Raw genomic sequence first — 8,452 nt, 5'->3', positions numbered from 1 at the left:
CTTTTGTATTCTGTGTCAATTTTAACCTTAAATTTGACTAACAAAATGTCAATGCATGTCATAAAAAATTATATAATTGAAAACTATGTTCGAATACAAATCCAACGATATAATTTTTGGTGGCATGCATTAACATTTTGTTAGTTAATTTAAGATCAAAATTTAACACGAAATACAAAGGGAACTAATAAATCAGGACGGAGGTAGTAAGTAAGAATATAGAGCATGAATGGTTCGATGCCAAAAAGTTGGCATGCCAACTTATGGCAAATGCCAAATATTGGTCGGTGCATTGATTGGTTACCATGTTTACTTGCTAACCTGACAATAAGTTGCTAATTTTTGACTACTTTTTATATTGCCAACTGTTGACTTACTAAGTATTGGCAGTGCTAAATGTGAGCATCAAACCAATTATTTTTGCAATATTTATATTTTGTACTGTGTCATCGAGAAATAAGAGATCGAGTCACTCCCGGGCGCTCTCAGAGTTCAGGCGATTCTGGCCGTCCGATCTGTTTTCCTGATGCGATTATAGCCGTCGGATCAAACCTCTGGACGATTTGGGCTGCCGGATCAAAAAAGGCGCTGTAGCAATGAATAGTTTTCCATCGTTCGTGCCATCGCGCGTAATAACAGTGCCCCGTCGAGGGTGTTCTCGTCATTTCACTCATGGGCGTATAAAAGCAGCACGCCCGTGGTGAACCCGCCCGTGGTGAACCCTAGCCGCCTCTCTCTTCCTCCCCCTAGCCGTCTCTCTCTTCCCCCGCCCCTCACGCCGCCACCCTGCCTCCTCTCCGGCCGTGGCTGTCACCCCCCCTGCCCCCTCGCTCGTCCTCTTGCATCTCCCGGAGGGGGCGCCGCCACCGGTAGCACCGCTGCTCCTCCGTCGAGCTCGAGCGTCCCCATTGCCAGGAGGAGCGGAGGTTGCCACTCCCGTAACTGCTCGGCCCTCTCTCCCTCGTAGCGGCTCATCGGGTAAGACCAGTCAAGGAACTGGGCTGCATTCTGCGAGTATAGCTGAAATACTCCATGAACATGTAAACCCCATATTCAGCAGCTCAAAAACACATGTTGGTAGCATGCTTGGCGCAATGCAAAAATCAGTGTTGTGTGAAATATTCAGCCTGCATTTCTGCTAATGGAATTTTAGGATAGTTCTGAGTTTTGTAATCCTAGAGATTGTTCTTCATTCTTCTTGCAGGTGTAATTTATATTGTATGATGCATTGTCAAAGAGTACCGTCGTGATAATTTAAATGAAAATATGAGTTTATAAGCTCAAATTGTTCTGGTTCAGTTTATAAGAATTATTTAGGATCTCTGCTACTGCGATTTTCATGATCCAATTATAGTTTATAAGCTCAAACTGTTCCTGTTCCTGATCCAAATTGTGCTGGAGTACTCACTGCACTTGTTCTGGAGCAGGGCGGCGGTCTGCAGGCTAGAGCCTGAGCTCCTTGGGCAGCTGCTGAACTGTCGAACCATGTGTTTTTATCACCTAAACTTCTGCGAGCCGTAGTTTCTCACTGCCCATTTGTTCTGTGTATTCCTCTGATATATGTAGCTGTGCAATTTTTGTAATAATTCTTTGAAGAGGAATGCTTGCTTTGGTTAAGACTGACATATGAGGTTCCCTGAGTTGTACTTATCCTCCATCGTGTGTTCATCACCGCCTCCAGCCGTGCTTCGAGTACGCGGCGTCCTTTGGCGGCGAGGAGGCCCGAGGCGAGGCGGCGCCTGCCGCCAGTCCCCAACCCCGTGCCTCTAGCCCCTTCTTCGCGCACGCGATGAAACGGTCGCTGATGTGGGAGAGGCCTTCAGTGACGAGGAGGCCCAGGGCGACACAGCCTGCAGTGGCGCTGGTGCTCCCAGTGCAACCACTCTAACGACGGCTAGGTGAGCCATTCCCCACCCTAGAGGTGCAGGTATTCTCCTTCAGTGATAGGTTTTTGTGTTTCAGTTGATTTTGTGCGGGGTTTTATCGCAGGATGTTGTTGTCTCACATTGCGTGTGCTTTCTCTCAATTGGTTTGGCCCTGGCTAATTGTTTTCAGATTTCTGTTGCCTGCAGATCCATTGTTCTTGTCGTCGTTGGGCTGGATTGGTTGTCGCGCTCATCGACCTATGGGTAAGCCTCATTTTGACCCGGTTTTCGTCGTCTGCTTCAGTTGAGCCATGATCTTGACACTTGTTTTGCTGCGGACTGGTCCATTCTTTGTAGGAGCTCCTTTTGGTCGACCCCCTCGTCTGTTCATTGTTGGATCTGTGGCAGCCTTCATGTCTTCGTCCAGGGACTTACAGGTCGACCCCTCTTCTCCTCCTTCTTTTCGTTGTTGTTCATTTGCATATCTAGGTTGGTGCATGTGCGCGTGTATATTTGTTGTTGTTGTTGTTGTTCATTTGCATATCTAGGTTGGTGCTCGTGCGCGTGTATATTTGTTGTTGTTGTTGTTGTTCATTTGCATATCTAGGTTGGTGCTCGTGCGCGTGTATATTTGTTGTTGTTGTTGTTGTTCATTTGCATATCTAGGTTGGTGCTCGTGCGCGTGTATATTTGTTGTTGTTGTTGTTGTTCATTTGCATATCTAGGTTGGTGCTCGTGCGCGTGTATATTTGTTGTTGTTGTTGTTGTTCATTTGCATATCTAGGTTGGTGCTCGTGCGCGTGTATATTTGTTGTTGTTGTTGTTGTTCATTTGCATATCTAGGTTGGTGCTCGTGCGCGTGTATATTTGTTGTTGTTGTTGTTGTTCATTTGCATATCTAGGTTGTCTACTGGTTTTCTTTACTTGTTTGTTTCTTTGTGGATTACAGGAGTGCACTTTGGCTGGATCCTACTAGGGATGAATTGTTTAACTTGCTGACATGCATCCGGAGAGAATATTGATGGCTAGGGTTGATTGTGCAACAAAGGTATAATACTTCTCATGAAGGGTCATAATCTTCATCAGTTTGCTGAAGCTAAACAACTAAGCACATTAAAATGAGATATTCTTGCAATTATGTTGATTTGTGGTGAGAGAACCTAGAGAATTATTGATGTGTATATTCAGTTCATAGTTGTCCTGTTTATTACTGCAAACCTGAAAGCTATAAACACAGGATGTTCTTCTCACATGAAAGTATAGTTTCTCTTTTGATTTATCTTAATTCCCATTTCTGGCATAAACTAAATAATATACTAAGTTGTAGTATTGTATTGCTAATGTATTACTAAATCAAGCAGTGGTGTGCATTGGTATCCTTTTATACAGTGTAATGGTTCACTGTGTGAAATCTGCTCTTTCTAAAATGCACTCCATTTTTCATTTAATAACTTTAATATTGTTCTCTGCATCTTAAATGGTTTCATTCTTTATTATTTGTTTATCAGCTGCACTGACACTAAAGTACATATTGTAGATGGCAAAAAAAATCAGGTACTTCTGAATGTCGGTGGACCAGATAGGGTTTCAAAATTACAGATGGCTGAGTCTGTTGCTGAAGTTCGTGGATACAACAAGTCGATAATCAAATCTGTGCCTGCAGCATCGGTATGAACTCTACCTCTGCTCATGCAAACTGTTTTCAGTGATTGTCGTAGTTCACAATGCACTACAGAATAGTCACGAACTTTACAGTCTGAATTAATTTTGCAGTTGTGCTAGCTTCTTTGCTCTTCCTTTATGTCTTAGGTTTCCAGCCTATCTGCCTGACATGAGTTTATTTCAAGCATCGTGTAGTCATATGGCCGTTTATCAATAGCTAATGGCCCCATCCATTTATTATTATCCAGGTTAATCAGGGTGTAGCTTCACCGTCAGACATATCCATGGATATCACCAAAGCTAACTGAAAAGCTCGGTATCCAGCCGCTTACATTCCTGGTTGGAGTCAGAGCTATACACTTGACGCAGAAGCCAGTACATGATATTTATAAATTGTTTGTTCAAGTTCCTCCACAAAATATCGAAGTGTGACTAAGCGCATGAAGATTATGCCTTCTTCAATGCCATATTATGCTGACAATTTTGAGGTAACTCGTGCAACCCTCGTGTTGTAGCTATTTTTCTTGTACATTGTCTTATAGCACCCGTTCTGTACTCTAATCATGTGAATTACTCATATTCAGGAACAAGCTGTAGAAGAGAGTATCTGCTCATAATAGAGATCCGCCTCCCCGTGACGAGGAGTTCATTATTTAAGTAGTTGTGCATGCCATTTTCAGTAAGCAGAAGCATTACATAAATATACATTTTGACAATAGGGCAAAAGCAGAGGAAATTGATTATATTTTCGTTTTTCTTAGGACCAGGAGCAGCTGCAGGCTGTCACAGAACCAGTTCTATCATTTGTTCTGCAATGAAGTAGGCACACTCCACAATCTCAGTTCCTACTCTTTGTTATGCGCTGAGAGGAGGGAAGAAGGACAATGCGGTCGCAGCCCTATCCGCACCCTTCCAACCTGATTCACCCGCAGCACGCCATGCAGGTGATCTTCTCTATTGATATATTAAGAACATTGACTGCATTTCTTCTCTATGTTTCCGGACATTGTATATATTGTGTCTTGATAATGAAGTTTTTTAACTTCTATTTCTTGTAGCAATAGTCTCTTTTGTTCTTGCAAAAATAGGCAACTGCGTATATGATTGGGCATAAGCTGTATACCGAACACATTGTATGACCCTTAGTTATCTGATGATCATAATAATATTACAATTCAATACTCAGATTAACTTTCTCAACATTACTGATTTGAATTGGTTTATGAAGTAAATTAATTGTTCCTCTACCTCTGCCATTTGGTCTTGCATTCATGGGAAAACTTCATATGGGTTCTGGCTACAGTAAGTTCTATTTCTATGTGTACTGGAGTAACATTTTTTGATGGTCTTGATGGTTTGGTTGGGGGTATTGCTACTACTTTGGCACTCATTGGATTATCTGTCACTGCTCTTTCGATTTGCTTGGGTACCTTATTATTTCTGCCTACTATAGTGTTTTCTCAAAGTTGTAATCCCATATCGTTAGCATACTTGGTTTTGCATCTGAAAACTGTCGGCCATAATGATGTTTTCTCAAATGTCAATTCCCAAAATGAATACTGGACTTGTGGGTGAGGAGGAGGACGCAGAGAAATATCACATATGCTGAAAGTGAAAGTGTTGATAGTCATTACAAGACAACTAAACAACAAATGGTTAGAGTTCAGTTTCAGTTATGTATCAAATTATTTATTTCATCGAGATGTCTGAGATTTAAATTAGAAGAAATTTTATTAGCTTTTCCATGCGGCTACAAAATCCCCTCGCTATTGTTTGATCTTGAGAGTCTCTGAACCTGTTATATTCTGTAACTTTGGAGAATATGCTGGACATTCACTGTTGCTTGAGATATTAATATGTTCTATTTGAGATATATGGGTCATTGGATAAGTAGGATCCTCTATACCAAAGTGAACATGTTAGAAGTATTTACTAGATCTCCTCTGCTTTTTTGTGCAGGTGGCACTTTTGCTTGTGTCTTGTTATCTTTTCGAAATGGTGAAGCTGACAATGATAGCTTGTATCACTGATGGCCTACAATTGACGGAGTGCTTAGATGGTGGTTATGTGAAGGATGTTGTCTTCTACAAGCAGCAAGCAAAATTGTTGTTCAAAAACATATCTAAAGGCCAACATGAACCATCAAGACTGTCAACTGAGACTGGACCATACCGTTTCCAGGTCAGGGTATGTATTTACAGTACATCATACATTTTTTGCTTTCAGCAAGATGAGGATAATGTGACTGTTTGTGTGCGTGTGTGCTATATGATACATTTTCGCTTTCGTCAAGATGAGGATACTGTGACTATTTGTGTGCGTGCGTGCGTGCTATATGATACATTTTTTGGCCATAATCAAGATGAGGATACTTGACTGTTTGTGTGGGTGCTTTAGTGGTTCTAGGTTATTGTAGTAGTATAACTTGGCTTCGTTTACACAAAATCCAAATAGAATTTAGTTTGGAGCTGGTCAAGACATGGTGTAGTATTTATAACCTATTAATTTGGTTGGACTGGTCAAGTGTTCTATCAATTCTTGCTGCAGTATTTATTCTGTAGTATGTACTAGCTCTTAGACAAGATAATTGTTTAGCCCCTGATTTCTTAGCTACTGGTTGGTCCTGTAAGGCTACATCCTTGCTTTCTGATTAGTGTTATTTGAATCTATAGCAGTGGATATGCATAGAAGATCCGCTAATTCGGGTTTTTTGCCTTTATTTATCGTGTGATGGCCGTTGTCGGAGCTTTGCCGCCTTCATCTCGACTCCGTCGAGGTTCCAGGTTCATGCTTCACCGCTCTCCCCATCGGTGATTTGCGGCGGCTGCGGGGTCTTCCCCTGCTTTGGTGGTGGCTGGCAGGCGTTCGCCCGGCCAGATCTGGCGCGGAGCAGGACCTGTGATGCATGGCCTGGTTTACGAGGGCAGGGGACACATGGGTCCCCTTGGTCCGGCAGCATCGGCAGGACGCTGTGTGCCCGTCTGCTTTCTTGCTAGATACGTGTTTGGGAAAAATCTACAATACTCCTTCGAGGTTTACACATCAATTGCAAAGGGTTTTCGGAATGCATCACTATATTGATTTTGGTTTATACATGAATTGCAGAGAGTTTTAGAAAAGTATCATATTGTTTTGGGTTTATATACGAATTGTAAAATGTTTTAAGCATGTGAAAATCAGAGCTCATGCGGCAGGTGATTTTTTTTCTTGCTTCTAATGCTACGATGATGTTATGTATACTAAAAAGGACTCGTGCACACTTGCTTTGCTCCCTACTGTTTATGATCAGTTGCCAAACATTATAATAGGATATAACATTGCTTCAAAACTAAGTATGTTCCTTGGTGATGGTGTATTTATTATGAAAATAAATAGGACTGCTTACCCATGGTGATGTGGTATTGCTACTCGAGTACTTACCCTATTTCTGTGACAAAGGCCTGTGATAGATATGGTTAGACACATATTGAGCGTCCAATTTCATAAATATTGAGCATACAGTTTCAACTTAAACTTAAACATGAGATTGTCTTGTTGTCGAGTTGTGTTCAGTTCTTTCCATGTAGAACTTACTAGAAATTCTTGCATACATCCTAAACAAATAAAGAACTGTATGCATTTAAATTAAGCAGTTCCGAAGAAAGAATTATTTCAAGTTATTTTGTTTGGAGATGAGTTTCCTTTTCTACACTTTTGTGTGAAGGATGGAGCCTCCACAATGCCTATGAGCCATGCTTTTTCCCACCCAGTAAAATGGTCTATTTTCAAGTGGCATCATACGGCGAAGGAGGGGATCTGAATCAAGAGCCGTAATGGTGCTTGTGATGGTATGTCTAGCACTTGCGCGACCCTGGAGTCTGGCTTCTTCTTGCAAGTAAGATCCTTTTGCTCTTCTATGCCCCCCACCTCTCTTGTGAGGATCTCTGGTTGTATTTGGGTAACCAGACCCCAAGAGATGTAATCCTATTTGGATATGAACCTTGTGTGCTAGCTTGATTTAGTTTATAGGAGTAGATTTTATAGATGAACTGTGTACGCTAGCTTGATGGTGATACATGCCATATCTCTAGATTGACTCCATGGGGTATCCATTAATGTCTGAGGTTTCGCAAGGAAATGAGTTTCTTGCATTCTCATGTTGAAAAGAATTGAAGAAACCTAGCAGAATATGGTGCCAAAGTTTTTAGTTCTTATTGGGTTCGTCCAACTATCAAGGTTTGCTGAAAATTATCAACTTGCTTTGTAGGCTTTGTATCATGTATCTTTGTTTCTGCAAGAAATCCAATTGGAATTGGTCTATTGTCTTGCACATGTACTTTCTTTTACTGTTTATGTATTTCAACCACTTATGTTATCTCTAAACCATTTCCGACGACTCAGGTTGACCATACTATTGTGAGAATCTCGGCTATGAATCATTCTTTATATCATGTTGGATTATCTTGGAATTCGTAGAGCCATTTACCGTCGAAGGATGTACTCACAGAACACAATCAGTGTGATTATGCTTTACTACACTTCTGTCCAGAGTAATGGGATATGTATTCTGTACTGTACAGCTACCCTCTAATGCACTACCCATCAGCCTTCAATCTCTATATGTACAAATGACTTTCTAATTATTATGAATGACATGTGGAGTGTGCTGCTTTCTATATAAATGACTTGCTCTAATTCTGATTTATCAAACCGCGTTGCTTTTGATCTATTCCTTTTTGCCGAACTTGATGCTTCAAGCTTTGAGCTATTATACTAACACCGAATGTAAAATTTCAATGTACTATCTTGCGGCGTGCTCATATCACCTACTAATCCACAAGTACAAGTTCTCCATTCCTTCCTATCCTATATTAATGCTTTTGGTATCGAACTTAATGATAGTGGTTATCTTTTGTGGTCTTATGAACATGCTGAACTCGATGTTG

The 8,452-nt window shown here is 41.2% G+C and overlaps 1 long non-coding RNA gene across 6 annotated transcripts; it reads left to right on the top strand.

Moving 5' to 3' along the window:
* The first annotated feature begins 722 nt into the window (after positions 1-722).
* LOC125545564 lies at positions 723-8,182 on the top strand. 6 transcript variants are annotated; one of them, XR_007300089.1, is made up of 12 exons: positions 723-978; positions 1,428-1,898; positions 2,073-2,129; positions 2,223-2,302; positions 2,815-2,913; positions 3,403-3,533; positions 3,776-4,015; positions 4,112-4,206; positions 4,289-4,471; positions 5,487-5,714; positions 7,231-7,401; positions 7,908-8,182. It is a non-coding gene; the product is annotated as an uncharacterized LOC125545564 (long non-coding RNA). The 6 variants fall into 6 exon arrangements; XR_007300093.1 differs by having other exon boundaries at positions 1,682-1,898; positions 5,487-7,401; XR_007300088.1 differs by having other exon boundaries at positions 5,487-7,401.
* Positions 8,183-8,452: the final 270 nt, after the last annotated feature.

Source organism: Triticum urartu, chromosome 3 (assembly GCF_003073215.2).
Source record: "Triticum urartu cultivar G1812 chromosome 3, Tu2.1, whole genome shotgun sequence".
In the NCBI taxonomy this organism is placed as follows: domain Eukaryota; kingdom Viridiplantae; phylum Streptophyta; class Magnoliopsida; order Poales; family Poaceae; genus Triticum; species Triticum urartu.
The sequence above is the reverse complement of the archived record's forward strand: the minus strand, read 5'-3'. Positions and strand labels throughout refer to the sequence as shown.